Here is a 22,645-nt window from a genome sequence, read left to right as displayed (position 1 = left end):
CTTTTCCGTGGCGTCCCAGCTTAGTTTTCAGGAGTAGCGGCGCACCTGTGGCTGATTTCAAGTAAGATTCCAATCTTGTTTGAGGTTGATTACAGATGTTCATGGGCGGATAGGATTAGATATTGATACCTGAGCTCTAAGTTGGAACGCCTCGGAAAAGTATTTTCCCTTACTTGAAGGGTGTCTTCAAACCAGAACAGGGCACTCAATACTGCTGTTATTAGGTAGATATATGTGTGGCAGTGGTGACGCCGGAGTCGAAACACAAAGGGTTATACCACCTCTGAGGTGCTTGTGAACTTACATTTATGTGTCTATCTTAATACCTTTATGAAGGTGGTAGAACACTTTATGGTTCGACTCCGGCGGCATCACCGCCACACCTATTTCTACCTAATAACAGCAGTGTTAGGCGCTGCTGTGTTCCGGTTTGAAGGGTCTAGTAAGGAAGACAGACTTTTCCGAGACATTCCAGCTTAGTCCTCAGGGGTAGCGGCGCATCTGTGACCGACCTCAGGTGGGAATATCTAATCCTATCTGGGGTTGACTACAGATGTCCATGGGCGGCAGTAGCCACTTACCATCAGGTCTGTATGCTCGTCTGCTACTCCTATATTATAAAAAATGCTCTATGGGAGTAAATTAAATTCTAGCGAGTTTCAAATCTAGTGTGAGTGTGAAGCATAATTCCCAAGCGTCAGCTCATCACAAAACTTTCACTCGGGATTACTCGGCATTATTTGAACGATACATTACGAGCTTTCTACAGGCGGCAGTTAAAAATCGCCTCTATGCGTCACTCTACACTACGCTAACCTTTTTACGGAACCGACTGTAGTGATGGGAATGTATCGATAGAGTTTGTCGATACATTTGCTGTAATATATTTTTATCGAAATACCTATCGACGAACAATGTTTAAGTGTTCAGTGTAGCCCATAGACAGCAACAAAACTAGTTGCTGAATGAATCCTTTGTACAAAAGCTTATGTAAATGATAAGAACGTGTAATTTGAAACAGCTCACTCACTCTATTAGAACTATATATTTCAAAATTATTAACTTTACATAATAATTACCCGACTGCCAAGGAAGGGTTATGTTTTTCGCGCGTATCTTGTATGTTTGTCTTTCTTTATTTGATTCGATCTAACTAACGGCTGGATGAATTTCAACAGTTAAGGTGTCATTATATTTGTCTCAATGACCCGAGTGTCCTTAGATAGGTGTTAGTAAAAAAAAATCAAAATGGCGGATTTTTGGCGCGAAATAGTAACACATTTAAAAAAAAAAGTTAACCGAACCTATCGAGTAGGATATCAAATGAAAGGAAATTAAACGGAGATTATAAAAACATATATGTATATATATAAAACAGTAAGGTGACTGACTGACTGACCAACTAAATGACTTTTTCATTTTTCAGAAATCAACGTACAGCCTAAACCAAGGACCTTACAGTTCTGAAATTTTGCACATAGGTTCTCTATATAGCGTGAATAAGTACTAAAAAAGGCCTTTTGGAAATTCTACCCTTAAGAGGGTAAAATAGGTGAAAACAGTTTTTTTGAAATCCTTTAATTTTGAAGCAACTACTATAAAATTTTGTATTTGGCTTTCTGGATAGGAACAAGGACGCACTTATTTATTCCCCTCCGAAAAATCAACCCCGTAGAGGGTAAAATAAGAGTTAAAAGTCCATTTGAACAATCGTCAATTTTGAAGCAAACACTTTGAAATTTTGTATCAGGCTTGTTGGATAAAAATAATGAAATTCTACCTCTAATGAGGTAAAATAATGACCGAAACTTTGATTTACTGAAGTTATATATTTTATAGACCGTAAATGGTGAATTTTTTCGCGAAATAGTTACACGTTTTAAAAAAAGTTAACCAAACCTATCGAGTAGGGTGTCAAAATAAAGGAAATTAAGAGGAGATTACACATACATTATATAATATATCTTATATATAAAATTCTCGTGTTAGTTACCGTACTTCTCCGAAACGGCTTCACCGATTTTCACCAAATTTTATATACATATTCAGTAGGTCTGAGAATCGGCCACTATCTATTTTTTTACCCCTAAGTGTTTATACCCCTAAGTCTTTATATAGCGTACCCCTAAGTCTTTATATAGCGTAAATGAGCACTACGAGGATAAAATAGGATAATATTGTTTGAATATCTTTTGGTTTTGAAGCAGACACCTACTATGAAACTTTGTATTTGGCTTTCTGGATAAAAATAATGAAATGCCTATTTCACTGCTTTTGGAAATTCTACTTCAGCCTCTTTGGTGCAGTCGGGTTTTTGATTTTTTTAATTAATTACTTGTTTTAAGATATTAATTTTGAAATGATATAACTATAAATATGTATATATTGTTACAGAAAATACAACACAAGTACAAAGTCAAATACAAAGTATTGCTCTTTGTACATTGAAAACGGTTTTATGTTTTTTATTCATTTAAAGAGAATAATGATTGCGTTCAATAAAAAATGATTTTAATTGATGTTAAAAATATACTCCAGAACTTAACCACAAAACGAGAAAAGTTACTCTACTAAAATACAAACGTTATTCTTAGAAGACCTTTTGAAAAACATCGACAATTTGCATTCTTAAAAGAACACCGCACATCCCTATCCTTGCGCACGTCTATAGCAATTTATGTAACAAATGCGTCTGTTTGTACGTGTGTACTATGTATAATGTACATGAAATGTTACCAGCTTCCCTTTTTGCGTGTACGCTCCATGAATTGGGGTAAAAGAGTGGTATTAATTTAGGCGCAAGTACCATCCCTTTGTGGCAGTGAGTAGGGGTAGTATTGTTTTGTTTTGTTTTTGGGAGAATTGTGAATAATGGTAAATTGTGGTAAAAAACTATTAATTTAGATTAGACGGTCCATTGACTAGTATTGTATAGCAACTGGTAGCATCAGCGATCCATTATTAATAATCAATCAATTCAACTTTTGGCTATCTAAAACACATGTGTTCAATCCCAGATAAAATTAGATTCCTACATGAGGTCGGCTACAGATGCTATCCCTGAGGACTAAGTTGAAAACCTCGAAAAAATGTCCTTCCCAGACCCTTCAAAACAGAACACAACAGCGCTTAAAGTGTTAAGCGCTGCTGTGTTCTGTTTTGAAGCATCAGCAGTGGCTGTTATTAGGCAGAAATAGATGAGGCGGTGGTGCCGCTGGCGTCGAACCACAGATGATTCTACCACCTTTAGATTAGGCTACCTCTGAGAACTTCATTTGGAAACATCGGAAAGCTATGTCTACCCTTTAAACCGTAACACAGCAGCGCTTAACACTGATGTTATTTAGCAAAAAATAGGCTACATTCTTTTAAATCCCCGCTTAAACCGTCGACTTAAAGGAAATCTCAATTGTTCTTGAAAAAATGTACCCCTAAGCCTCGTGGCTTCATGAATAAAATCCAGCCCCGATATAAAAACTACACTTTATTTCTCCCATCTATGTCTTGTCAGAAAAATAACGTTTTTCTGGTTTGGAATAGATGTGTTAGTGACAGGTTCTATATACGACTGGTAAGCGATAAGCGTTGAAATATATTACGAAGATCTGTATTATTAAGCACTATTATGGTTTTTGGTATTGTACGGCAGATATCCTTACTAATCCTTACTAATATTATAAATCCGAAAGTAACTCTGTCTGTCTGTCTGGTTGTCTCTTCTTCACGCCTAAACCACTGAACCGATTTTAATGAAATTTTGTAAAAATATAGTCTGAGACCCGAGAAAGGACATAGTTTTTATCCCGGAAATCCCACGGGAAGATCTAAGACCGATTAATCGGAGAATCGATCTTTTAGACCAAAAAAAATCTGTTATTTTAATCGATATTAGTAAGGATTGAATCGTAAACTATGCATTTCATCAAGTGATGATCTTTAGCAAAGTTGTTGTCCATGAGCCCACGAAGGTTTCAGAGTTGGTACGACCAATGTTCGCCAGATTTCGCCACTGTCATTCCAATGAAGGTACGAATTTTCAGTTTTATGTATGTTAGTATGTCATATTATTTTCTTTTAAACGCGGGCGAAGCCGCGGACATAAAGCAGAAATTGAGCCTGCATCTTCCTAACAAAAAGTAAATTTACTTTCATAATAATTAAAAAAATCGTACATCCGTTATTTATATTAAATCTATCTAATGTTTTGCCGAAACGGAAACTATTAGGAGTGATTTTTGACGAGCCGCGAGGCTCAATACTTCTGCGTGCGACAAAGTCACGTAGCTGAAGGATTTACTATACGTTACGTTACTAAGTAACAAAAATACTCCAAAATGTAAAGACATTTGCAATCACAAATACAATGAAAAGGGCTTCTACAATAAGCCTGTCATAACAAATAATAATTTATATTGTTATTTATTGTGTTTTATCCGTTATTTATATTCAGTCTATCTAATGTTTTGCCGAAACGGAAACTATTAAGAGTGATTTTTGACAATTTCGTTATAATACATTTTTTTATCTTTAGTATACAAAAATGGATAGATTCATTATTAATAACGGGCGTTTATGGATAAGAATTTTAGACGAGCCTTGAATAATATAATTTTTGTTATTATCGCTTATCGCCTCCAGTCAGAGATGTAATCAAAGTAACGGTATTAGCTGAGTGATGTCGATATTGTGTCGTAGTTGCGATACTGAGTAATGAGCCGGTCGTTGTCGAGCCGCGCGGCTCAATACGTCTGCGTGCGACAAAGTCACGTAGCTGAAGGATTAACTATACGTGTCACGTTGAGTAAGTAACGAAATAGACTCAAAAAAGTTTTTTTAAATTGGCAAACGAATATGCAGTCTACATGATGGCAAGTGCTTAAATACTGCGAATAAAACATGATTTTCTTTCTATTTATTAAATTGAAAATTTAAGTAACAAGGGAGCGTGCAATCTACATCATGGTAAGTAGTTTTAGACTCTAAACAAACAAAAACTGATTTTAAAGAATAAAATGAGCATGCATGTTTCTAACAAAAAAAAAAAGGTATATTCGTTATCGATTACCCAGTTTTTCTATGTATCCAATTTTGACAATCATTAATAAACTAAATTAGGTAAACGCGCATTGAATAATATGCTTTTTTATTTTATTGCTTTTTACTTTATCGCATACCACCAGCGATGGAACAGGTGGTTTCCCAAAGTAATGGAATACCATTACTAATAAGCTGAGCGATGTCGATATTGTGTGGTGGTTGCGATACTGAGTAATGAGCTGGTCGTTGTCGAGCCGCGCGGCTCAATACGTCTGCGTGCGACAAAGTCACGTAGATGGAGGATTTGCTGTACGGGTCAAAATAAAAATGTATTTCTTCGTAAAATTGTAGTAGCTAACGCACATAGCTAAGCTGATTTTGTTGTTAAATTATGATGATATAGCCTGCAGATAAAATATAATCTGGCTATTTTAAGTAGCCTATTTTCTTCAGACCTCTATTCCCCATGTCAATTATGTCGCCCATGGATCACAGTTGATGTTTTATGATAATTTCCAGACTCTGGACTAGACTAAATCCATAGTGTGAGGCTCGAAAATGAATAGAATAGAATCTTTCATCATATTGAATAGTAAGGTGGTTTCAAACAAATAGAAGTGTAATTTAGTGAAAAAGTTCTTGAAGAATTATTTGGTTTATGCTAGGATCTAGTATTATTATAGTACTTTTTTATCTAATTGAAGTGGCAAATGGTCTATCTTACACTATTTTCTAATAGGCAAATGTTGTCAAATCTCAATCTATAGTGGGTAAATCCAAAAAATCCAAGTCGACAACCTCAAAATTGTGCTAAGACTTTTGGAACTCAGGCAAAGTAGCCTGTAAACGTAGTCTACGTCAGTTTGGGTAAAGTTTTCTATTATTGGATAAAAGTTGTTACAAAATTTGTACAGGAGTTTTTAATATACGTTTTCAGGCATACGAACATTCTTAAACATTTTTTATGCGCAGTACCAAATGCTGCCAAATAATTATATTTCAGCTTAACAATTTCAAATCCCCGATAACTAAAATTTTATTCATTTCCAATATTTGGCGTCTGATTAGTTCGTTAGTCGTAGTATCACTTAAAATTCATATCAAGAGCCCTATAAAAAGTCAAGTGTTTGCTAAAATCTATCCAATCAACTAGAAAAGCATTTACACGTCCCTAATGTTAAGTTTCAACCTTTTTGGATTCTCGAACAAATCGCCCAGGGCCCTTCAGCCCTAGATTCCTAACAAAATTCCTATAAGAACCCATTTGTATTCCGGAACATAAGTTTCGTAGTTGGAGTTACGAATAATGTAGATAGAGCATATTATTTTTTATTCAAATTTAATGGCATTGAAATTATACTTAAAACAGCCTAGTGGTTAAGAAATTCGGCCTTTTGATCGAGGGGTCCGAGGTTCAAATCCCGGGCACGCATATCTGATTTTTCAAACTTATGTGCGTATTACAAATTAATTATCACTTGCTTAAACGACGAAGGAAAATATCGTGAAGAAACCTGCATACCTGAGAAATCTAAAAAAACAAAAGTTTTGCAAGGTATGTCAAGTCTATTAATACGCATTTGGCCAGCGCGGTGGACAATGGTCTAATCCTACTCATTTGGAGAGGAGATCCGTGCACTGCAGTGGGACAGTGATAGGTTGATGATGATGATGATCTGGACCTATTCGTGAAGACCAGACCACTATGCTTAGAGGAGCCGCGTTCATTTAGAGATCTCAGCGGCGATTTTTGGAGGTCTCCGCTGGAGGAGTATTTTTATAAAAATGTGACATAATCTGTTGACGTTTTCATGGTCTCATCCGCTTCAATAAAAAATATTTCCTCCAAGAGCAAAAAGAGTTGCAGCCAGCCATATTGTTTTTCAAAGTTTTGGAGTAAAAGACGAGCATGAGATCCATCTGATGGTAAGTGCTGCCGTCCATGGACAACGTGGATTAAATTCCTACCTGAGGTCGGTCACAGACGTGCCGCTAGCCCTGAGGACTAAGCTGAAATGCCTCTGAAAAGTATGCCACCCTCACCTTCACCAACCAAAATGGAGCAGCGTTTGACAGTGTTGTTGACAAATAAGAGGTTCGTGCCTGGGAACCTCGGACCCCTCGATCGAGAGGCCCAGTTTCTTAACCACTAGGCTATCACTGCCTTACTGCTACAAGTATTAGTAAATATAAATTGCTTAACTTTAAACTTAACTAAACTCCCTGGTTTTTGGCAAAGTTCCCATACTGCAATAATTAATTATAACTAAGATTTAATATACACCGTTAAGCGTTGGACCGTATGATCTATTATTGGACTGACGTGATGACATCTCATTACTCGTGTGACGTCATGGGTGACGTCAGCGTTGTGACGCGCGGTCATTACGCTACTAGTAGATATCGATAAATTTAATATATGTGTTACATATTAAAGAAATAAACACAAGATTAAAACAACTTAAATAAACTTTAACGTTAAAAGCAAGCAACAAAATAATTTAAGAAAAATAGTTCTATTTACATCATACAATAGTAAAGATTACTCACTCCTAACAAGAAAATGTACCCAGTTTTGAGAATTGAAATGATTGCGTAAAAAAGTTTTGCCACGTCTCCGTGCTAAAATGTCCCTAAAATAATTGAAATAATTATTTATTTATTATGTAAATTACGCAGTATTATTTATTTATTCATAAATTTTCTCTAAAAAAATTTCAAGGCGGCGAAGTATCATTGCTAAATTATGACTTACATAGATAGATAATTTTGTCATTAAAATGTGTTACTTTTTGTTTTTAATTAATCGGTTCATCTACTTGTCAATGTATGCAGTGTCTATTAGTATTTTATACGGCTACAAATTATTTCTATATTTAAATATAAATAATTATGAAAACAAAACACTGAAATTAGACTAGTAATTATTATACAAGAAAAACCTCAAATGCTTGAAAATACACCCTATGTCGCTCTCACAATTTACATGAATCTGACGACACCTCATATTAAAATCTGTTCAGCCGTTTGAGCTGTAAGGTGTGCCAAAGAATTAAAGTTACACATATACACTCGAACAACATTACCCTCCGCAGTAAATACATTCTCTCGGCAAGTTCGCTCAAGTTCTATCCTTTGAACAAACATCTGTGACAATCGCGACAAATTTAAGTTACGCCCGACAAAAAGGGCGAATGGGATATTAGGAGGGAATTTCCATATCTTTTTAGTTAAGTGCGAGCTTTCCTTCCCTTTTTACTGGCCCTAGTGGTATTGGATTGTGACAGATCTTCTGTTGTGACGTGGTACGTATATTTGGATACGGGGTATTGCTAAAATATTAAGAAGTTTAAGTGACGACCTAAAAACATAAAGGTATGAACTCTTCATGGTTCGATTTCGAATGGCACCACGAAATCAACTTTTATCTTTTAATAATAGTTAGGCGCTGCAGTATTTTGGTCAGAAGGTGACACACAAAGACACAATATACGTGGCCTCCTATGGAATTGCAACAAATCTGTACCCTTACCAGGAGTTTTTACGTTTCGACAAATATGACTGTTTTGGTATTTGTTTACGTATTGGCCCATACGATTTTCTAGTTCTGACACGATCCGCTAGGGGCGCTGATTGGAATTTGTATGGGCAAATACGTAAACAAATACCAAAACAGTCATATTTGTCGAAACGTAAAAACTCCTGGTAAGGGTACTGTGGCCAACCTCAGGCAGGACTCAAATCCTATCTGAAAATTATTATAAGTAGATGTCTATGGGTGGCACAAAGCCAGAGCGTTGGACTATGGCCTAAACCCTCTCTCTGAGCGGAGACCCATACTCAGACGTTGTAATGTAGACGACAATTGCGAACACTTACTAATTCAAAAATCTAGCATTCTGTCCGCCCTCTTTTTGAAAAAACTACAACACCTCTACTTTTTAAAATTAACACATCAACTAAAAGTTATATGTAGATGTGTTATTTATCATTTAAAACGTTATGTGAACATTTTTTTATAATATAAAATTGTTTTTTTTTTACATAAAACGTTCTTTTAATTATAAATACAAATTTACACATATTTTTCATCATCATCATCATCAACAATCCATTACAGTCCTACTGCTGGGCACGGGTCTCCTCTCATAGTGAGAAGGATTAGGCTATGGCCTAATCTACCGCTAACATACCTTTGAGATTTTTTTATAATTCTCTCAGGTATGCAGGTTTCCTCACGATGTTTTCCTTCACCGTTTAGCAAGTGATAATTAATTTCTAATACGCACATAACTTTTGAAAAATCATAGGTATGCCTGGTATCACAGCTATCACAGGTATGCCAGGTAGGCCTGGGATTTGAACCTCGGACCCCTCGATCGAGAGGCCGAGTTTCTTAACCACTAGGCTATCACTGCTTATTTTTAAATTTCTGTAATTAAATTCTAAATGTAAAGGTGTTGTCGTTTTTTACCAACAACGCCATCATTTTTTGCTAGTTTTTATATGGTTGTGCAACCTAAAACCCCACCTGGTGCTGACGTAATGATGTACCCACATTTCGCGACCAAAATCTGCGGTTTTCGCTACAAATGTGCAGACATTATCGAATTTGCATATCAAAGAGATTAATATGTAATTTGACCGCTAATGGGACTTATACGGTAGCTGTGTCCATTTCCTGCGCATGATAATTACTGTTTAATTATTAAACAAGCGTACATAGCTTTGAATAACGGACTGGTGGGCCGGGGTTCGAATCTCAGTACTGATTTTTCGGTTTCAAAGTTCGGCAACCCATTACTGTCCCACTGTTGGATACGGATGTCTTCGCAGAATGAGACTTGGTATACTTTACACACTTTGAGATTTTTGTATTTTTTACTAAAATTTCACAAATGTCCGCTTCTTCACGATATTTTATTTTACTATTAAAGCAAGTTATACATTTCTTTCTAAGTTTTTTTATCTTGTGCTACACAATTTGTTACATAACATTACTTCCCAGAATTTGATCCTTATAAACGACACTATCAGATAGTGGAGTAATATAGAGGGTGTATTTTTTTAAAAGTGAACTCGTTCGATTCCCGGCTAAGGAAAAATATATTTTAAAAAACTAATGATGCAGTTTTAGTTTTTTATCAAAATCGGCCTCGTAACTCCTTTCAGCATTTTCCGCTAATCCTTATAGTTTCGGATTTGGCCCTGAAGGCCTATTGGAAAAATTCACCCTGTTTATACAAGATGTTGAAATAACTTCGATAGCGTGATTCAGAGACATATGGCGCCATCTCTTGGTGAGTTGCGAGAAGTCGCCACATTTTGTATCCTAGGATATTTCAATAGAAATCTACATAACTAACTATGGTTATATTCTTATAATAAAATACCATATTTTATCATTGACACAAGTATCTTCTAGTTATGTTTCTTGTTGCCAATATTACCTCTATTTCTTATTAAGGCGTCCTGTGGGTTTCTACGTTAGTACAACAGAGTATTCCTGTGACCATTAACTACAGCTTAAATATTAGCAACACCTGTATAATTAAATAATTTACAAACCACAACAATCACTTAATAGTAAGGATAATATTATAAATCCGCAAGTAACTCTGTCTGTCTGTCTGGTTGTCTCTTCTTCACGCCTAAACCACTGAACCGATTTTAATGAAATTTTGTACAAAGATAGTCAGACACCCGAGAAAGGATATAGGATAGTTTTTATCCCGGAAATCCCACGGGAACTAGGGATGGCGATATAAGTCGATTAATCGGAGAATCTTTTGGACCCAAAACATCGATTATTTTAATCGATATTAGTAAGGATTGAATCGTAAACTATGCATTTATCAAGTGATGATCTTTAGCAAAGTTAATGTTAGTTATATAAACGCGGGCGAAGCCGCGGGCAAAAACTAGTAATTAAATAATTTACAAACCACAACAACCACTTAATAGTATTAAAACGAATATTGTGCCATAAATGTAACGCTAATTACCTTTCACCTAACATTAACTGGAATACTGGCAGGCGAAATTCAAAACTACCCACTTATTAGATCTAAAATGTATTCCAAATTCAAACAGAGTAAACATGGCGGGTGTTAAATTCATTTTTGGAACGTCGCTTTGAAATATGCAACAGTACGCAACGCTTTCGCAAGCAACGCTTTGGATACTAATGCAATAATGTTCTGTTTAAAACGAAATTATTTATTGTCAAAATGTTGGTAAATTTATTCGTGTTGGGAATTTTTGGTTTAATAATACAATTAGAGCTGAAATGTATGTGCAGTTTCTGTTAGTTTAAATATACTGCGTATGGAAATGTGGTTTACTAAAAGGTATTTTAGCGGACTTAAATAATGGGGATTATATTTCCTTTATAAATGTAGCAGTCCAACTAAAATAGATGATCAAATGTTACCCATGGATTAACCAAGTAACCAAATCTAAATAAAATGGATTCTACCTAAAGGTACATTGTCACTCTGGACTCACTCAGGCAGCATCTATGCCTTTCTATCGAAGAGCAAGAACTGCTTCAGCCTAGAAATAAGTTCCGTGGAACTACCACTATGGTCTAACCGTACCTGGTTAAGTAGGTATGGTCTTGTAAATGTGCTTGGAATCACTAAACAAGACTTTGTTGAAATTACCAATTTATTGAAAATCCGAATTAAACAACTACGTAGAAAGTATGAATATTTATTTTGTTGATCAAAAATGCTTTCGGGATTTAAAATAAATCCAAATTCCCCAGATAATATGATTCTAATGGCAACACGAAACACAACACAACAACTTAAAATGTGTTAAAATGTCCAATTCATTAAAAATAATAGTGAAACTACGCAATATCAATAGTGCTGATCTATAATTCGTGTTTGGGATTCAAAATAAATCCAAATTCCCCAGATAATGTGATTCTAATGACAACACGAAACGATATTGTGTTAAAATATCCCAATTCAGTAAAAATAATCGTGTAATTACGCAATAACAATATTGTTTATTTTGCTGAACAATAATTCGTGTTCGGGATTCAAAATAAATCCAAATTCCCCGGGTAATGCGATTCTAATGACAACACGAAATGATGTTCTGTTAAAAATCCCAATTCATTAAAAAAGAATCGTAATAACATTCTTGTTTATTTTGCTGACCAATAATCCGTGTTCGATATTCAAAATAAATCCAAATTCTCTGGATAATGCGATTCTAATAACAACTCGAAACGATGTTCTGTTAAAAATCCCAATTCATTAAAAAAGAATCGTAATAACATTCTCGTTTATTTTGCTGACCAATAATCCGTGTTCGGGATTCAAAATAAATCCAAATTCCCTAGATAATGCGATTCTAATGACAACACGAAACGATGTTGTGTTGAAATTCCCGATCCGCTGAAAAAACGGAATTGTATCAACGTTTTTCGACAGTTAGTGCTGTGGAGTTAAAAGCGTTTGAGCTGAATTTCAATTCCCGATAGAAAACTCAATATTCCCGACGTGGGAATTTCTCTAACATTTTAAACTCTGGGCTTTTATGGGTTAAGTAGAATTTGTTTTTCTATTGATCTGCTTGATCTAAGATTTCAGACAGTACTGTACGTAATTACTGTTACTATCTCCGTTTTTAGGGTTTCGAACCCAAGGGTTAAAAAAATTTTGTCTGTCCGTATGTTCGTCTGTCACAGAGCTCTGTCTGTTGAACCGGAATAGATAGACAACAATATACTTCGATTTATCTATTGAATCGTAATAAGGAAATTTTAATGTTCTTTCTATAGCTGCTATGATTAAAAGAAAACCAAAAAATTAAGAAATATAAAATTTGCATTGATTACAAAATAGCACGTTCTACAAAAGCGTAGCGTAAAGTAGCTTATGCAAGCTCCGTTAATTCTATAACAACATAGGGTCCATACCCAAACAGGTTGCAAGGACAATTTCCCAAATCAAACATCCACACGGCCCAGAGACAACGAGGTGCCGCCGGAAATTTTGTTTGTTCTAATAATGTTTTTCATTTCCGTTGGACCTTAGTAGGGTTGTCAATATTAGGATTATAGTGTTTTTGACCCAATGGCGGCGGTAAGAGGGAAATTATTTCTATTATAGAGTGTATGTATGTATGTGTGTGTGCGCGTGTGTGTGTATATGGTTGAGTGGAATAGTGTAAATTGGAGAGATATTAATTACCACTATACCTATTTTGAGTGTGAAGCTGTTCTGCGATTCGGTGGAAAGGTGTGGATGCCGGCTGACTTGCATATGAGCCATGAGGCAATCTGAGGTGTCGTTAAATTCGTCTTGATGGATCAAAATTTCAAAATTAAAAATGGCGTCTTAAATTAACTTTTTTAATATTTTGACATTTATACCCAACCCTAGATATAAGAGACCCGAGGTTGGTTACAGATGCATTGTCACTCTGAAGACTAAGCTGGAACATCTCAGATAAGTATTTATTTAGTTGCACCAACAAAGTATGACTCTCTGACACTCTTCAATCCAGAACAGCAACACTTAACTATGTTGTTATTGGGCAGAAATTGGTGCGGTGATTGTACCTTCAGGTCAAACCACGGATAGTTTGAAGGTGGTAGAACCCTTTGTAGTTCGACTCCGGCGGCATCACCGCCACACCTACTTCTACCTAATAACAGCAGTGTTAGGCGCTGTTGTGTTCTGGTTTGAAGGGTGTGGTAAGGGAGACAGACTTTTCCGAGACGTTCCAGCTTAGACAGGGGTAGCGGCGCATCTGTGGCCGACATCAGGTAGGAATATCAAATCCTATCTGGGGTTGATTACAGATGTTGGGTGGCAGTAGCCACTTACCATCAGATGGACTGCATGCTCGTCTGCTACTCCTATATTATAAAAAAAAACATAAAAAATGTAAATATAGATTGAATGATTGACAACCCTATATTTTATGCCCGCAGGTTTACAGCTTTTGTTTTTAAACTTCGGTCCCCGGATTGCTTTAGAAATTTTTTATTGAAATCCAGTTTTCAGTTTTTAAGGTTTAAGTGATAAGATTATGGTAAAGAATAAATTATTTCTCTAGCGATTACTGACTATCAATTGGTTGTCCTTTTAATCAAGCAATTTTTTCTTACCTTCAAAAGGTACCCGGTGACGTGGGAGCGACACGGGGATATGTGGGACTTTTACCGCACTAAAACCCCTCCGGTGGCCGTCCTCGGCGTTGCGTAGAGGACTCCGAGAAATCTCGGATCCATAGGAACGCAACCGGAGTCGGGCTCCGCCCAGGTGAGCACGCCGCTCGCCAAACCGTCTGTTGTACACGACGGTACGCGACCACACATACCGCCGTCCTTCCCGGGGTTGCTGGCCGGGCGGTTCGAGCTCCCACTCTTGCCGCCCGCAACCCTGGAAGCCCCTTTTAGTCGCCTCTTACGACAGGCAGGGGATACCGTAGCCCTATTCTGGTCCCGGAAATACAGGGACAATCACCACCTACTGCAGCCGCGTGTCACCCGCGCGGGCTGTCGCTTGTGTGTTACCACCTTTACTATTTAGGGATAATAATGCATCAGTAACCGACCTTGATATTATCCAATCCTATCTGGAATTGATTACAGATAGATCTCCATGGGTAGTAGTTTCCATCAAGTTTACTGCATGCTCGTTTCCTTCTGAGAAAACCTAATCGTTCAAAACTTTGAACATTTTATTAATAAAATCAGAAATGAATAAAATAAGTAATGAAATATCGCTACAAGCCCGCTCCGACGACGAACCCAAAAGATTTAATATTTCCTTTAAAGATTCCACACAATAGGTTCTATAGGGACCCCTAAATAATCATCTTTCAACCGTACGACCTTTCATTAAGTAAACAAAGGAAAATGTTTAAGAATTCAGTTTTCCTTCGAAATTAAATGGCTTCCTTCGTAAACTTAGAGTTTAAGTTGGAGACAAAAAAATGAAAACTTTGTGAATAAATGTCTTCTTATCTCTAGACGCATTGGTAGCGAATGGGGGGCACTGAGACAGGGGACTGAGACCAGTACCGTTAGTATGAGTTTTTACAAAAATGACTGTTTTTCGTATTTGTTTACGTAATTCCCATACAATTCCAATCAGTTCTGATACAGTACGCTAGGGACGCTGATTGGAAATGTATGGGCAAATACGTAAACAAATACAAAAAAATATTTTTGTAAAAACATAAAAAGTCACACTAAGGTAATGACAGTATTTAGACAGGATACTGATACAGGGTACTGGAAATAGGGTATTGAGATAAGTAAAGAAGGTTCTTGCTGTGTTCAGGTTTAAAAGGTATGGTGGGAAAGAATAATATATCCTTATAGCAACGCATCTGTGGTGAAGTTGACCAGTAGGTAGGTAGGTAGGACATCTCATCTGGCATTGATTACAGATATCGATTTCCAACTTACCATCGGCATTTCCAACTTACCATCAGCTGGACTACATGCTCGTTTGTGGCTTCTATGTTATAAAAATACGTGAAGGTAACTCAAAAGTTACTTTGTCTCAGTTTCTATATTATAAAACTAGCTGACCCGGCAAACTTTGTACCGCCTCAAAATCTATTTATCAAATATATCTTTCATATAAAATATAGCCTATGTTACTCGTGGATAATGTAGCTTTCGAATGGAGAAAGATTTTTTAAAATTGGTCCAGTAGTTTTTGAGCCTATTCATTACAACCAAACAAACAAACAAAGTTTTCCTCTTTATAATATTAGTGTAGAAAAATACATAAAGGTAACTCAAGTTACTTTGTCTCAGTACCCTGTACTGAGATAAAGTAACGGAAACTATAAGCTCGGAACTGAGACTGTTGGAGCGCGGCCGCTCTCCGGACATGATCATCTAGCCCACAGGGAGATCTCTTCTTGCCAAACTTAGAACCAGGCCGCAGTGGCACTTAAGAGGTACAAATACACACATTCCAACACTATATGCACATTTTAATAATAATAATAATAATCATTTATTTCAGACACTATAGACAAATATACAAAAGTATAATTGAATACAGAGGTCCATATCATATATACCTTACAGACTAACATACATACTAATATATACTAATATATTGCATACTTTTGCATATACAAAAATGTTTAGAAAATTATAAAAGCGTGTTTTAGCGCACATATAGCGCCATCTCTTAACAAATAGTAAAATATGCTGTAACATAATATAAATCTGCATTGTTGCCAAAAACACATTTAAATTGCATATGTTTGTTATATCAAAGTGCTTGCTACAGCGAGGGCGGAGACAGCTTCATAATTAATGCAATCTAACGTGAATTTAGGGGTTGTGTATGTTGATAAGCGGCGCGGGTAGCGGAGCGATAAGCGATAAAGCGACTTAAATAAACTAATGTCAAAATTTCATGAATATGTGACTGGGGAAAGTATGTAAACTGGGGTCCGAGGTTTAAATCCGCGGCACGCACCTCTGATTTTTCATAGTTATATGCGTATTAGAAATTAATCATCACTTGCTAAACGGAACGAAAACATCGTGAGGAAACCACCATACCTGAGAGATTAAAAAAAAAAACTCAAAGCTAAGTCAAAGTCTACCAATACGGCTATGGCCTAATCCATCTCATTATGAGAGGACACCCGTGCCCAGCAGTGGGACAGTAATGGGTTGTTGATGATGATGATTCTCGTTTGTTACTTCTGTATTAGAAAATATAGTTAACCCATCTCCTTTTAAAGGTCTGATGGAAGATATTTCATTAGCAATAAGCAGTACCTTTGCACAAATTTTACTTATAAGTATTTTATATCAATTATCTATGTGTGCATAAATAAATAAATCTTCCCCCACAACCCGCTCTCACTCACTAAGCGCACAACCTTATTACAATATATGGAGGCTTCTTTAAACGCATTAAATATTCCCACATCATACAATTGTTTACAGAATTACCTTTTAGCTTTAGAAAACTGCAATTAGCGAACCAGCGTTGGTAACTTTTATTATAAAAGGTTTAATTTGCCTGTAGTCTTCTGTTTGTTTTGACTTTGTTCGGGCAGGTGCATATAATTTCTTGTTTGTGAGTTAATGGGAGTTTTGTCTAATTTTTTATGGGATTTGTTACTGAAGTTGTAATTTTTACGAGGTTTGTTTGTAAGGAATGGGGAAAGCGACATCTGTTATCAATTTGAAGATGGTAGAACCCTTTTTGGTTCGACTCCGGCGGCATCACCACCACACCTATTTCTGCCTAATAACAGCAGTGTTAGGCGCTGCTGTGTTCCGTTTTAAAGGGTGTGGTAAGGGAGACAGACTTTTCCGAGGCGTTCCAACTTAGTCCTCAGGGGTAGCGGCGCATCTGGGGCCGACCTTAGATAGGAATACCTTATCCTATCTGGGGTTGATTACCGATGTCCATAGGCGGCAGTAACCACTTACCATCAGGTGGACTGCATGCTCGTCTGCTCCTACTATATTATAAAAAAAAGCCAAATCCTATCTAACATTATTAATGCGTATGTGAATGTTTGATTTTTACGCTTTCAGGCCTTAACTACAAAATCTGTTCACATGAAATTTTGTACACATGATGCCAGAGGTCCAACAAATAAAATAAGGTAAATTTGAACCCTCTGAAGGTCATTGCCATATGTTATTGTTTCATAACATAGGAGTAGCAGACGAGCATGCAGTTCATCTGATGATAATTGGCTTTTGCTGCTCATGGACATCGGACATCTGTATTCAACCCCAGATAAGATTCTTACCCAAGCTCGGCCACAGATGTGCCGATATCCCTGAGGACAAAGCTGGAGAGCCTCGGAAAAGTATGTCTCCTTCTATGTCTTACCACACCCACTTCAAATCAGATTTATACTTCAATTTCTATTAAGAATAATTTCTTTACATCAGTAAATTAATAGATGATAATTTACGTATTAACGTTACAATAATAACAACAAAGTATAGTTACCAGTTTGGCGTGTACTATACTAAATACAAAAAAAGCAGTGATAGCCTAGTTGTTAAGGAACACGGCCTCTCGATCGAGGGGTCCGAGGTTCAAATCCCAGGCACGCACCTCTGATTTTCAAATTTATGTGCGTATTAGAAATTAGAAATTAATTATCACTTGCTTAAACGGTGAAGGAAAACATCGTGAGGAAACCTGCATACCTGAGAGATTTATAAAAAAAAAAATCTTAACGGTATGTGAAGTCTACCAATACGCACTTGGCCAGCGCGGTGGACTATGGCCTAATCCTTCTCATTCTGAGGGGAGACTCGTGCCCAGCAGTGGGACAGTAATGGGTTGATGATGATGATGATACTAACTTTACAATTTTAATACAATACGAATATTTTCGTGGGCTTGTTCTGTCAAGAAATACGGAGATTGATAGGCATGCAAACGTTAAACATAAACTTGAACGAAATAATGTATGATTTATGACATGAATAATTGATAGTCGACAAATGAAATGACAATAGTATTGAATCATGTGAAGCTTACATTTATAAACAGACAAACAATTCTTAATGCTCGTAATACACTCTCGACGAACGAGCGAACGTTATTCAATGTTCGTTCGCTTGTGAATGTTCGCAGACTGTACCCTTACCATGAGTTTTCAAAACATTCCACAATTTTACGTTACGTTTACTCAATCCAATATTCTGTTCCGTTTGCTTCAGTACACTGAGTAAACGCAACAATAAGTAAGAGCTCAAGTCTTTTTGTCTACCTCACATGTTCGCAAAAGAGAGAGACAAAACATAAAGCATAATTTTGTCTATTTAGACATTTAATGTTACGTTACTGACACTATAGTTCTGATACCATCCGCTAGGGGCGCTGATTGGAAATTGTGTGGGCAAATACGTAAACAAATACCAAAACAGTCATATTTTTGGTTCGACTTCGGCGGCACCACCGCCACACCTATTTCTACCTAATAACAGCAGTGTTAGGCGCTGCTGTGTTCCGGTTTAAAGGGTGTAGTAAGGGAGACAGACTTTTCCGAGGCGTTCCAGCTTAGTCCTCAGGGGTAACGGCGCATCTGTGGCCGACCTCAGGTAGGAATAACTAATCCTATCTGGGGGTTGATTACAGATATCCATGGGCGCCAGTAGCTACTTACCATCAGGTGGACTGCATGCTCGTCTGCTACTCTTATATTATTAAAAAAATGTCAAAACGTAAAAACTCATAGTAAGGATACTGTTATTTTTTTCAACCATGTCCTTTTACGTCACCTTTATTTAACTTTGTTATACATTTCACTCATTGTAATACCATTAATGTCTATACATCTAAGTTATCGTAAAAGGAAATATCAAACGAGTTACGTTACGAGTTTTTATATATCAAACCGTAACAGCACAACTTGATTACCACTCCGATTTGATGTTACCTGAAACAAAAATATTTCACATTGAAAAGTTAGGAAAAACATATATTTGATTACTATTTTAGTTATCTGTGTTGTTTAGAATGTTTTCATAGATTTGTGGAATACAATAATTTAAAAACAATCTACTGACTGACAGACGACACATAACCAAGAACAATGGATTTAAACTATTTAATTTAGTACATGAGACACTATTTAATTTAGTAAATGAATGTAACTTAAAAAAAACGTAAATGAGTCTAAGGATTTAATTTGAAAAGTTGTTATTTCAGCAATACGATGGAAGCCCTTAAGCAGTATTAATATAAAGATATTTGATTTTTAACCGACTTCAAAAAGGAGGTGGTTATCAATTCGGCCATATTAGACACGCTGTTTACATCGTTAGGTATCCAACGAAATATATTGAGCGCCGACTTCAGAAATATGTCCTAAACCAACATTTATTTCAATTATTTTTTACTTTGTAGTGACATAGAAGTCGGTTGTATTTTTTAATCATATTTTTTTGAAAATGTGTGTAATAATAAAAAAACATTAGGTAGGTACTATCATCCCAACGAGAGTGTGACTCTTTTGTGGCGTCATAACATTTGTTTGTTATTACCAAAGTGTTTTGATTTACTTTCGTAAGTGTTGCGCGAGCCTTACATCCCAATTGAAGCGATAGTTTCAAGTGATTTATAGCTCCCAATGAATCAATTTTGATTCGTGATTCACGATTCATACTCCCATTTACTGTTCTCATTTATTTGCATTCAGTTGCAAATATTAATAAGTTTTAATGCGAAGCTCCGACTGCGAATAATTGAGAGGATTAATTGTACAGTAAGTTACTTATTTTCTGCATTTAATGTTCTACTTGCTAGGTTTGTTTGTTTTGTGTATTTTAAGTCCAATATATCTTAGATATTTGAACCATCTTAATTTTCTTATAAAGTGGTTAGATGGTAGATAAGATTAGAGTCCTATCCAAGGTCGGTCACAAACTTGATGACATCCCTGAATAGTTTTTAATGTCGGATAAACTAGGATTTCTTTTAAACCGGAATTCAGCTGCGCCTAACATGGCTGTAATTGGGCAGAAATAGTTGCAGCGGTAGTGCCTCCACAATGGTTCTACCACCTTCAAACCTATTTCCACATATATATCCAGATAACAGAAACTGTGTCATTCCTAAGAAAATATTTATAATGGCAAAGAGTTTAGGAGTAAAGAGTTTCAATTCAGAGTAAAAAGCGTGGGGTGCATCTTACAGCAGTTTATAACTATTCTCTCATAGATAATTGCCAATTAAAGTTCGATTAGTATTAAAAGCGTGCTTTTTTAGTTTTTTTAAACTATTATTTACTTCGCCTTCCAAGCCCATTCTTGACTATTTACTACGTCTGTTTTGAAATTCAATCACAAGATTCACAAAATTACATATTAAAAAAACTATTATGTCTTTATTATTTTCAGATTGACCAGTGTAATAGAATAGGCGATAAAGTCCGCCTTGCAAAACACCTAAAGCGACGTTATTTCTGGCCCCGAAATAAAGGAACGTAAAATATCTGAGTCGACATTGCGTAAAAACGGCAAAGAAAATTAAAAACAATAAAATGTTATTCGCAATGGTCGTTTTAGTGTACTTGGTCGGCGAGCTAAGTGCGAAAAGGCACGTTATTGTCTGCGACGGACTTGTATTCAACGACGTTTATTACGACAAAGAGGTCTTAGTGAGGAACCTTGGGAGACCCTATAATCTAGTCATACATAAGTTCTCTGGAATGCTCTTTTTCAGTCACACTGTTCAAAAAGGCTCCAACGTTGATTTCTCTATCATGTCGTGTCATATCGAGAAGAAAGACTGCGAAGAAATCGGCGGAGTTCCAGGAGGTTATGCCATTGCGTACGACGCCGGTAACGACGATATATACTTCGGAGGTCACAACGGCATTTACAAGTACAACTTCTTGAACAGATCCGCGGAGTTCTTCGCCGAAGAAGGCAAATCAATCTGGGGTTTGTTTGTCAGAAAGAATTTCTACTACATCGAGTACCCGACCCAAAAGCTATTTGTTTTCTCCGACGACCGATTCGGGCTTGTTCTCGAAGCGCTTCATATAGAAATCGACAATTTTTTCGTGTCAAAACCAGGCGATGTGTATTTCTCGAACAGCACCGCGTTGTACAAGGTCGATAAAGTGAGCAAACATACTATAGTTCTAGATGATGAAAGGGTAATTCGACAAATAGTAGAGGATAGATATGGTGATATATATTTCTGTGCAAACGATGGGATACATTTAGAAAATAAGCCATATCATGGAATCAAGAAGGTAGCTCATATTGATAAAGCATTTGGCTTGGCCTTTGATGAAAACGATCACGTGATTTATTCAGATAAGGACGCAATTTATAGATTACTACCAAGTAATTATAGTGATATTTGTTATAGTAAGATAAATAATATTGATGAAGAAGAAGATAATTTCAATGATCGTCTAATAAGTTAAGTGATTATATGGCTAAGCATTGACGGTAGAAAAATTGCTGCCACGAAATACATAAATTTTGATTTGAAAAACTATTAATAGATTAATATTGATGACGAGAGTGATGTCGACGATGAAGACTTATTGATTAGGGAAGTAGAACACTTCCTGTATACGTTAGTCGTAGCTATAGCGAAACATATGAGCGAATAAAGCATTAATCATAATATGAGGTCTCAAGGTGGTACCGTTATTCGCGGTTTAAGTATAAAGGTTTAGACATCGTTGCTGGTTTACAGCAGCAAATAACCCTATTTTTTTTATAATATAGGAGTAGCAGACGAGCATACAGTCCACCTGAAGATAAGTGGCTACTGCCGCCCATGGACATCTGTAATCAACCCCAGATAGGATTAGATATTCCTACCTGAGGTCGGCCACTGATGCGCCGCTACCGCTGAGGACTAAGCTGGAACGCCTCGGAAAAGTCTGTCTTCCTTACCACACCATTCAAACCGGAACACAGCAGCGCCTAATACTGCTGTTATTAGGTAGAAATAGAATAGGTGTTATAATTTGACTTCATAACTGAGTTAATCTTTGCATAAATTAAATATAAGTATTTATCGTAAGCAGTCTTTGTCATGGATGTGAGCATATATTATCTGTTTTCAGAAATTTTGACAGATACCAAAGTGAATAC

General features: G+C 36.4%; 1 protein-coding gene across 1 annotated transcript in view; it reads right to left on the bottom strand.

Annotated features, from left to right (window-relative positions):
* Octalpha2R (alpha2-adrenergic-like octopamine receptor) overlaps positions 1-22,645 on the bottom strand; it is a 513,118-nt gene that overhangs the window by 21,009 nt on the left and 469,464 nt on the right. The gene's annotated exons all lie outside the window — the stretch shown is intronic.

Source organism: Epargyreus clarus, unplaced genomic scaffold (assembly GCF_041222505.1).
Source record: "Epargyreus clarus isolate Ecla_fem2 unplaced genomic scaffold, WU_Ecla_fem_2.2 ptg000002l, whole genome shotgun sequence".
NCBI lineage: Eukaryota > Metazoa > Arthropoda > Insecta > Lepidoptera > Hesperiidae > Epargyreus > Epargyreus clarus.
The sequence above is the reverse complement of the archived record's forward strand: the minus strand, read 5'-3'. Positions and strand labels throughout refer to the sequence as shown.